The sequence below is a fragment of the Equus przewalskii genome, chromosome 21, assembly GCF_037783145.1.
Source record: "Equus przewalskii isolate Varuska chromosome 21, EquPr2, whole genome shotgun sequence".
Classification (NCBI taxonomy): Eukaryota; Metazoa; Chordata; class Mammalia; order Perissodactyla; family Equidae; genus Equus; species Equus przewalskii.
In genome coordinates, this window is record NC_091851.1 from 25,560,840 (window position 1) to 25,568,388 (window position 7,549).

The 7,549-nt window shown below is 44.3% G+C and overlaps 1 protein-coding gene across 33 annotated transcripts in view; it reads right to left on the reverse strand.

Moving 5' to 3' along the window:
- The window catches only part of NCOA6 (nuclear receptor coactivator 6), a 102,941-nt gene extending 95,896 nt beyond the window's left edge, over nucleotides 1-7,045 (reverse strand). For 8 of the 33 annotated variants that reach the window (XM_070588098.1, XM_070588102.1, XM_070588095.1 and 5 more), the window contains exon 1: nucleotides 6,772-6,966. The gene's annotated coding sequence lies outside the window, so the exon portion shown is untranslated. Of the gene's footprint in view, nucleotides 1-6,766 lie in introns of all 33 variants that reach the window. The other 25 variants (XM_070588097.1, XM_070588094.1, XM_070588108.1 and 22 more) reach the window with 14 other exon arrangements.
- Between the last annotated feature and the right edge of the window lie 504 nt (nucleotides 7,046-7,549).

Consider the following 7,549-nt stretch of genomic DNA (forward strand, 5'->3'; position numbering starts at 1 on the left):
TTGAAGCCAAAGGGAAGAAGAAAGTGACAGACACAGGCCCAGCCCTGAAGGAGCACTCAATATAGTGAGGAAGGAGAGTAAACTAGCTCCATGTCTCTCCTTTCTTCCCATGTTGTTCTTACACTTCATGAGCAGGCTTACTTTCTTAATGTATAGCTCTCATTATGTCACCATAAGGCTAAAAACTTTTGATGACTCCTCATTACTTAGTCAATCAAGTCCAAACTTCCCAGCTTGGAAATAAAAAGAATTCAAAGTCTTCCATGATTCAGTTTTACAGTATGCAGAGACTAAGAACACAGGGTTTGGAATTAGACTGCCTGGACTCAAACTCTTTCTCCATTATCGTTAGCTCTATTCCTCAGTTTCTTTATCTATAAAAAGGGATAAAAAATAAAGAGGCAGCCCTGATGGCCTCGCAGTTAAAGTTTAGCATGCTCCACTTCAGTGGCCCGGGTTCGGTTCCCAGGTGTGGAATCATACCACTCGTCTGTCAGTAGCCATGCTGTGGCAGCAGCTCACATAGAAGAACTACAAGAATTTACAACTATACACAACTATGTACTGGGGCTTTTGAGGGAAGAAAAAGAAGAGAAAGGAAGAAGATTGGCAACAGATGTTAGCTTAGGGCAAATCTTTCCCTGCAAAAAAAAAAAAAGAGAGAAGGGATAGGGGCTGGGCCCATGGCCTAGGGGTTAAGTCTTTGGCATACTCCACTTCAGCAGCCCAGGTTCACTTTCCAGGCATGGACCTACACCATTCATTGGCAGCCATGTTGTGGCAGCGACCCACATACAAAATAGAGGAAGATTGGCACAGGTGTTAGCTCAGGGCAAATCTTCCTCAGCAATAAATAAATAAATAATCCTATTTTTAAAAAATAGTGCCTATCTCACAGGGTTGTTGTAAGGATTAAATGAAATACTACTTATAAAATACTTGGCACATTATCTGGCAAATAGTATGCAGGCAAAAAATGTGAGCTACTACAATAATTATTATTGCTGTTGTTGTTCAATCTCTATTTCTAGCCTTAATTCCAACAACCGCCTTGTAACAATCCTGTTCTCCAGCCAAAATGGACTCTACTATCTCCTAAACACCCACCTGTACAATCATGCTTTCACTCAGCTGGAAAATACTGCCTCATCTCTAAGTATTAAGATCCTAACTATTTTTGGCAGCCCCACTCAATGGTCACCTCTTTCAGGTACCATTCTCTGCTATCTCAGCTCCATCACACATTACATATACCTCACATGACACTTAAACCCTGGCTAGATTCATCTTTGTATCCTGTAGAGTTCTAGCCCAATGTACATAGTAGGTCCCAACAAATATATGACAAATGAATGAATTCCTATATTTCCTCTCTCTCAACTACTCTCTTGGAGAATAGCTCTAAATCACACGTAAAAAGACCTCTTCTGTAATATTTCATAAGGCTGGCCAACTAGTTTTTGTTTCTATCACCAATGTGGTAACTTCTAATGTCCCAGCACATAGTAGATGCCTAAATATTCAGTGATCTGAACTGAATTTCGTCTCATGTTTTAATTTCAATTATCATTTTATTCATTATAATCAACTATGACTCAGCCTTAGAAATAAATTTTAGTTTTTACCTGCTTATAAACTCATCTGTCAATTTCTGGCTATCTTGACCCTATCCCAATATGTCTACTTGACAGCCCAGGTTCAACTCCCTGGCGTGGACTGACACCACTCGTTGGCAGCCATGCTGTGGCAGTGACCCACACACAAAATAGAGGAAGACTGGCACAACATGTTAGCTCAGGGCAAATCTTCCTCAGCAATAAACTTAAAAAATAAATAAATAAAAAGAAAATCCTATTTTTTAAAAATGGTTTAAAAGAGAGATTGGTTTAGGAGAGATACTGGTTTAGGAGAGATAATATTTAAAACCTCAGTAAAGTAAGAACCAGAAAATCAAATGCCTATAGGGCAACAAAAGTAAATAAGCGAAGCAAGAGAGTAGTGAGAACCACACAGAGAACTAGGAAGCACACATCCCAGCTAAAAGCTATTGTACTGCTATGAGAGAATATGGGCTTGGTGTTGACAGATCTTCCAATATTTCACAGTAAGTGAGAAACTCAGAAATTTGTGTAAACTTTTAAGACATTAAAAATATTGTCTGAGCCAAACAAAACATGTCTGCAGGTCAAATCCAACTACAGGCTGCCAGTTTGCATCCTTTGCTACAGAAGTTCTCTGCAAAAGAAGTGATGGGGTGGAAGGAGTTCCACTGCAGCAGACAGTCTAAGGCAGCATCTAAAATCAAGCAGCAACTTGGAAGCATCTCCTGCAACACTTAGCCTAGCTCTCAATCAATCTGTTTTGACCTGAAAACCAAATTAACTCTACAGTTGTGTTGACCATACTGAGCCTCTACTTTGTGCCTCGTGCTGAGAATCAGAAATGAACAAGAGTGCTAAATAACAGCTGACATTATTGAGCATTTTCTAGGTGCCACGCTCTTTTACTCAAGTTAGATGAATTAACTCAATCCTCGCAACAACTCTATGAGATAGATATTATTATTTTTATTTTAAAGATGAGGAAACTGAGGCACAAAACGGTTATGGAACTTGTCCAAGGTCACACAATTAGCAAGGAGCAGACCTGGAATCGGCACCTTCGATAGACTCCACCAGAAAGAACTCACAACTTGAAAATAAATGCCATTCAATAAACGGTACTGGGATAGTTAATTATACATAGGAAAAAAATAAAATGGGACCTTACCTCTCACCAGACACAAGAGTCAATTCTAGATAGATTAGAGATCTAAACATCAAAGGCAAAGAAGTAGAGATTCAAGAAGATAATATAAAGAATAACTTCAAAATCCTGGGGGAGAAGCTTGATAAATTTCACTTTATTAAAATTCAAAACTTCTTTTCAACAAAAGACAAAGAAATTAAAAAGATTAGCAACAAACTGGGAAATATCTGTATATACGTATAACCAATAAAGGATTAATAATCTGAAAATAAAGAAATCTTTGGGAAAAAACAACCCAAAAGAAAAATGGCAAAACAAGCCCCAGCACGGTCTAAGCTGTGAAAACCTGGCCTTACCACAGGTGCCACACAGCAGACCCCAGAACAGTAGATCTTGGCATCACTGACCAACATAAAATATTCAGGGGTCTATGTCATGTTGCAGGTGCATACAGCATGCGGGACCCAGCCAGGACAGAGTCAAGATGATTATTCTCTATCATGTTGGAACTGGACGGTAAATCAGAAGCCAAACATCCAATATTCAGACACATAGATGATCAATTGGCAAATGTTTTTGGTAAAGGGCCAGATAGTAAATATTTCCAGTTTTATGAGCTACATATTCTCTGTCACAACTACTCAACTCTGCCATTAGTAGAAAGAAAAGAGCCAAAGACAAGATGTAAATGAATGAGTGTACCTGTGTTGCAATAAAACTTTATTTACATAAATAGGGGGTGGGCCAGATTTGACTCATGGCCATAGTATCCAAACGTTACATAGTTATGACTTTTCCTACACTCTAGGAATACTTTCCAGGTCTTTCCCTACCTTTTATGTCTGCTGATACTTACCTCTGATTTCCTTAAGCAAAAACTATACCACACTTGACAGTATTGCAATGGTTTCCAAAAGTCTATTACTCTACCAAAAAATATCTTCTCCTTTATTATCTGTGACAATTCTCACATTTTCCTTTCACTTTTGTTAAACTTCTTTGACAGCTACCATCCCAAACTAGAAATCTAAAAAATTCCCTCTCTCTCTCTCATCATTCACAATGTCAGTTATATTAATACCTGAAAAGCCTAACTGTTCAATAGTCACAGCCTCTGCCTTAGTTCAGGCCCTCATTAATTCGTCCCTACTCTCCAGTCCACCCTTCTTCCAAAGAACTTCAATTTATCTACTAAAAACTAAACCTCACCATACATCAACTCCTTGAAAACCTTGAATACCTCCCTATCAGTTAATGATTCAGTCAAAACTCCTTAGCAAGGTCTTTCACAACCAGGTTCCACACAACCTTCCCAATCTCATCTCTGATCACTCTTTTCACGCGCGCACGCACACACACACGCTCCAGTCACATTCAATTACATTCCCTGAAAATGCATGCCTTTACCTGGAAAGCTCTTCTCTCCAATCTACACCTAGCAAACTCCTCTGCCTTTCAGAATGCATCTCAAGTGTCACCCCTTCACAAAACCTTCCCATTCCTAGAGCAAAGACATGCCCACCTCTGTATCCTTAGAACCCTTGATAACTCTCCTTTGGCATTTTCCATCCTGAACTATCACTGTTTACATGTCCACGTCTCTTATGAGACTGAATATCCAAAGCGAAACCTGCCATAAAGACTTTGAACCCCCAGATCCTAGCATAATACTTGACATGCAGTAGATGTCTTAGCGCAGAGTAAATATCTGTTAAATGGAAGACACGCTTGGCGGTAGGAGTAGGATTTCTTAACCTGGGATTCAAAGACAGGAGTCCACAGAATTCGGGGTGGGGGAGAGGGGGTCCATAAACTTGGAAAAAAAATTACCTCTTTATTTTCACTAACCTCTAACTGAAAGTTACCATTTTCTTCAAATATGAATGTAGGCAACAAACCATTCTAGTATTAGCAGTATCTGTGACTCTGTCACAATAATCACAGATATCTTTATATTATACTACAGTTGATGCAGATTATCTTAAAATATTATTTATGCTCATCGCATCTTTAAAATTGTACTTATTAGACCCATCGCTAAATCTGATTTCTTATTGTGCTGATAAAGAAGTATGTCTATATTACTGTATTACAATTTGTATATTTTGGTAACTGTATTTCAATATAATTGGTTTTCTTTGTAATCCAGTGTATTTTGTTTCACACAATTAAAAATATTCTGAGAGGCCCATAAGCTTCTCTAGATGCTAAAGGGCCCCATGGCACAGACACGGTTAGGCCTTCCTGCATTAGAAAGATCCAGAACAAATGGATCATGTTGCTGTATATATGTATGGCATATACGTATTGAATATACTGTATACTGAACCTTATTGCTATGAAGTTCTCATAACCTTTTTGTTGAAAGTCCTTTTTGATTATATGGGAGTCCTGGAACTACTATATCATGACTAATTTGCAGTTTCCCTCAGAATTCTCCCATTAGCCCATATGAACTTTGAACTCTTCTCTATGATGATCAAACTTCAATTAAAGTTTGATCATGATAGAGATCTTGCGTCTCTATCATTGTACACTGTTATCTCTCTAGCTTTTTGTGTCCCTTTGCTGTATAGTAAACACCTAGAAGAGAAGGGGCATCTTTTAAAACTCTAGAAAGTGAGAAGTCACAAGGGTCCTGAAGATAATTTCTTTGCACAAATGGAGGTGAGCTAGAAATTATCAAATAGCTGGTTACCTATACTTTTTTGTTTCCCCCTTAGTCTTTGTACTGACAAACTTATTACAAAAACAAAATAATTAATAGTTCTTTGATATATGCTACCAAGCTTGACTTCTTAACACTTTTTTCCGGTTAGCAAATTGCTCTAGGGCAGTGTATGGAATGAGGAGGCAGCAGACCTGAGTTAGAATACCTGCTCTGCCACTAACTTGTAAGATCTTGAAAAGTCAACTTTTCCTTTCTAGGTCTCAACCAAAATCACTACACAATCTGAAATTGTTACATGATCTCTAAGACCCTTGTAGTTTTTATACATTTATTTCTCTTCATCATTCTTACTGGCTTCAACAACGCCTTTCTGATGACCTCCCCAGGTGACCCTGCTCTTAAAACAGTGGGCTGTCCCCTTCCTGGGAAGACACCTTGGGTCACCGCCCACAAACAGCCCAGTCCCTCCTTTTAAAGACACACAAACTCCCTAAGTTGATGGAGGCGCTCTCTCTTCTTGCCAATCAGTTCCACTCTCTGCACCCCTTTTGCTGACCAGCTCCTGCATCCAAACCTCAGTCCCCCTTTTCCCTCCTCCTCTTCAAAGCCTTCCTTTTTTCTGTTGCTGTCCCCAGTAGGGACTGGAGGATCCTGGGGGCACATATGTCCTCAGTCCCTTGGGAGTTATACGGACTTGCAATCTAGCCTGCGACTCCGACGACTGCCCCAATCTGATACCTGCGTCGGTACCTAAAGGGCCCCCATTTCTAATCAATACCCTCCCCCCAACCACCAAAGAGCTGTCCCAGCCCTGACAGCTTGAGCGTGGGTCCCACGCCCCTCCGGGTCCTACCTGCCTTGGGGTCCTGAACACCGCCCACTGCCTAACCCAGCTCCAGGTCCTGGTCCCCCAGCCCCATGGACCCAGATCACGGTTCCGTTTGGACCCAGTGTCCCTTCTCCGCGACCCCCGCCACGACCCCACGTCCGGCTCCCGCCAGTACCTAGGGCCTGGAGCACCACCCCATGCAGACCCCGGCCGGCCTTGCACTCCCTCAGCGCCCCAGACCCCGCGTCCCGCACCCTCCCCAACCCTGGCCGGGCCCCGGCTCCCTCCAGCGCCCCCGCCCGCAGGCCCCGGGCCCGCTCCCCAACATGGCGACGGGGACACGAGCGCGGCGGGCGGGGCGGCTCCGGGCCGGGCCCGCACTGGGGCCGTGCTCCACGGTCGGCCGGCGCCATTTTCCCGCGCCGGGCCCGGGCGGCACCTCCTTCCAGCGGAGCCAGCCAGGCTGAGACCGTGGACGGCCGGCGGGCCCACCCCTTACGGGCCCGCGTCGCCGTCACCTCACCTGAGCGCGGCCCCAGCCCTCCCGGGCGGGCCTCGGAGAGCCGGCCGGGGCCGTGCGTGCCCGCGGCCCTCCGTGTGTCTGTCCGTCCGTCCTCGCGTGCGCCCGTCTGTCCGGCCGTCGGCACCCGGCCGCCCGCAGCCCGACCCGGCAGGGCCTCGGGGAGCCGGCGGGGAGGGGGATGGGCCGGACCGGGCCGGGGAGGGAGGGGGAGGGAGGGAGAGAGGGAGGGAGCGCGGGAGGGGCGGGGCGGGGCGGATCCAGGGGGCGGGGCCCTGGGTCACGTGACCAAACGTCCCCGGGAGCGCGGGGCCGAGCGCGCGCCCGCTCACTTGGACGCAGAGCGGTTAGTACCGGCGTCCAGTGGATCTCTGTATGCTTCCTAGCACTGTGATATCGTCAGTCACTTCTATCCCCACTTCGGAAGCTCTTCACGGCTCTATAGGAGCCCTCTGGCTGAGTGTCCTTGGGCGAGTCAACTCTCCAAGCTTCAGTTTACCCGTCTGAAATATGGGAATAATAATAGTGCTTTGTGAAGAGGAAATGATGGCATGGAAAGCGCTTGACACAGAGCCTGACAAATAGTGTCTAATAACGTTAATGGTGATAAAGATAGCCTTTATTATTAAGTCCTTCTCTACTTTTCCCATTACCAGCACGCTAGGAAGTTCAGTAGGTGCTCAATAAATATAATTCTTGCGTGAACAAGGGAGTACGGCCCCTCCCCTCTCCCCAAATGTGGGGAAGCTTCCCCGGCACTCGACTTGATACCTGTCATACA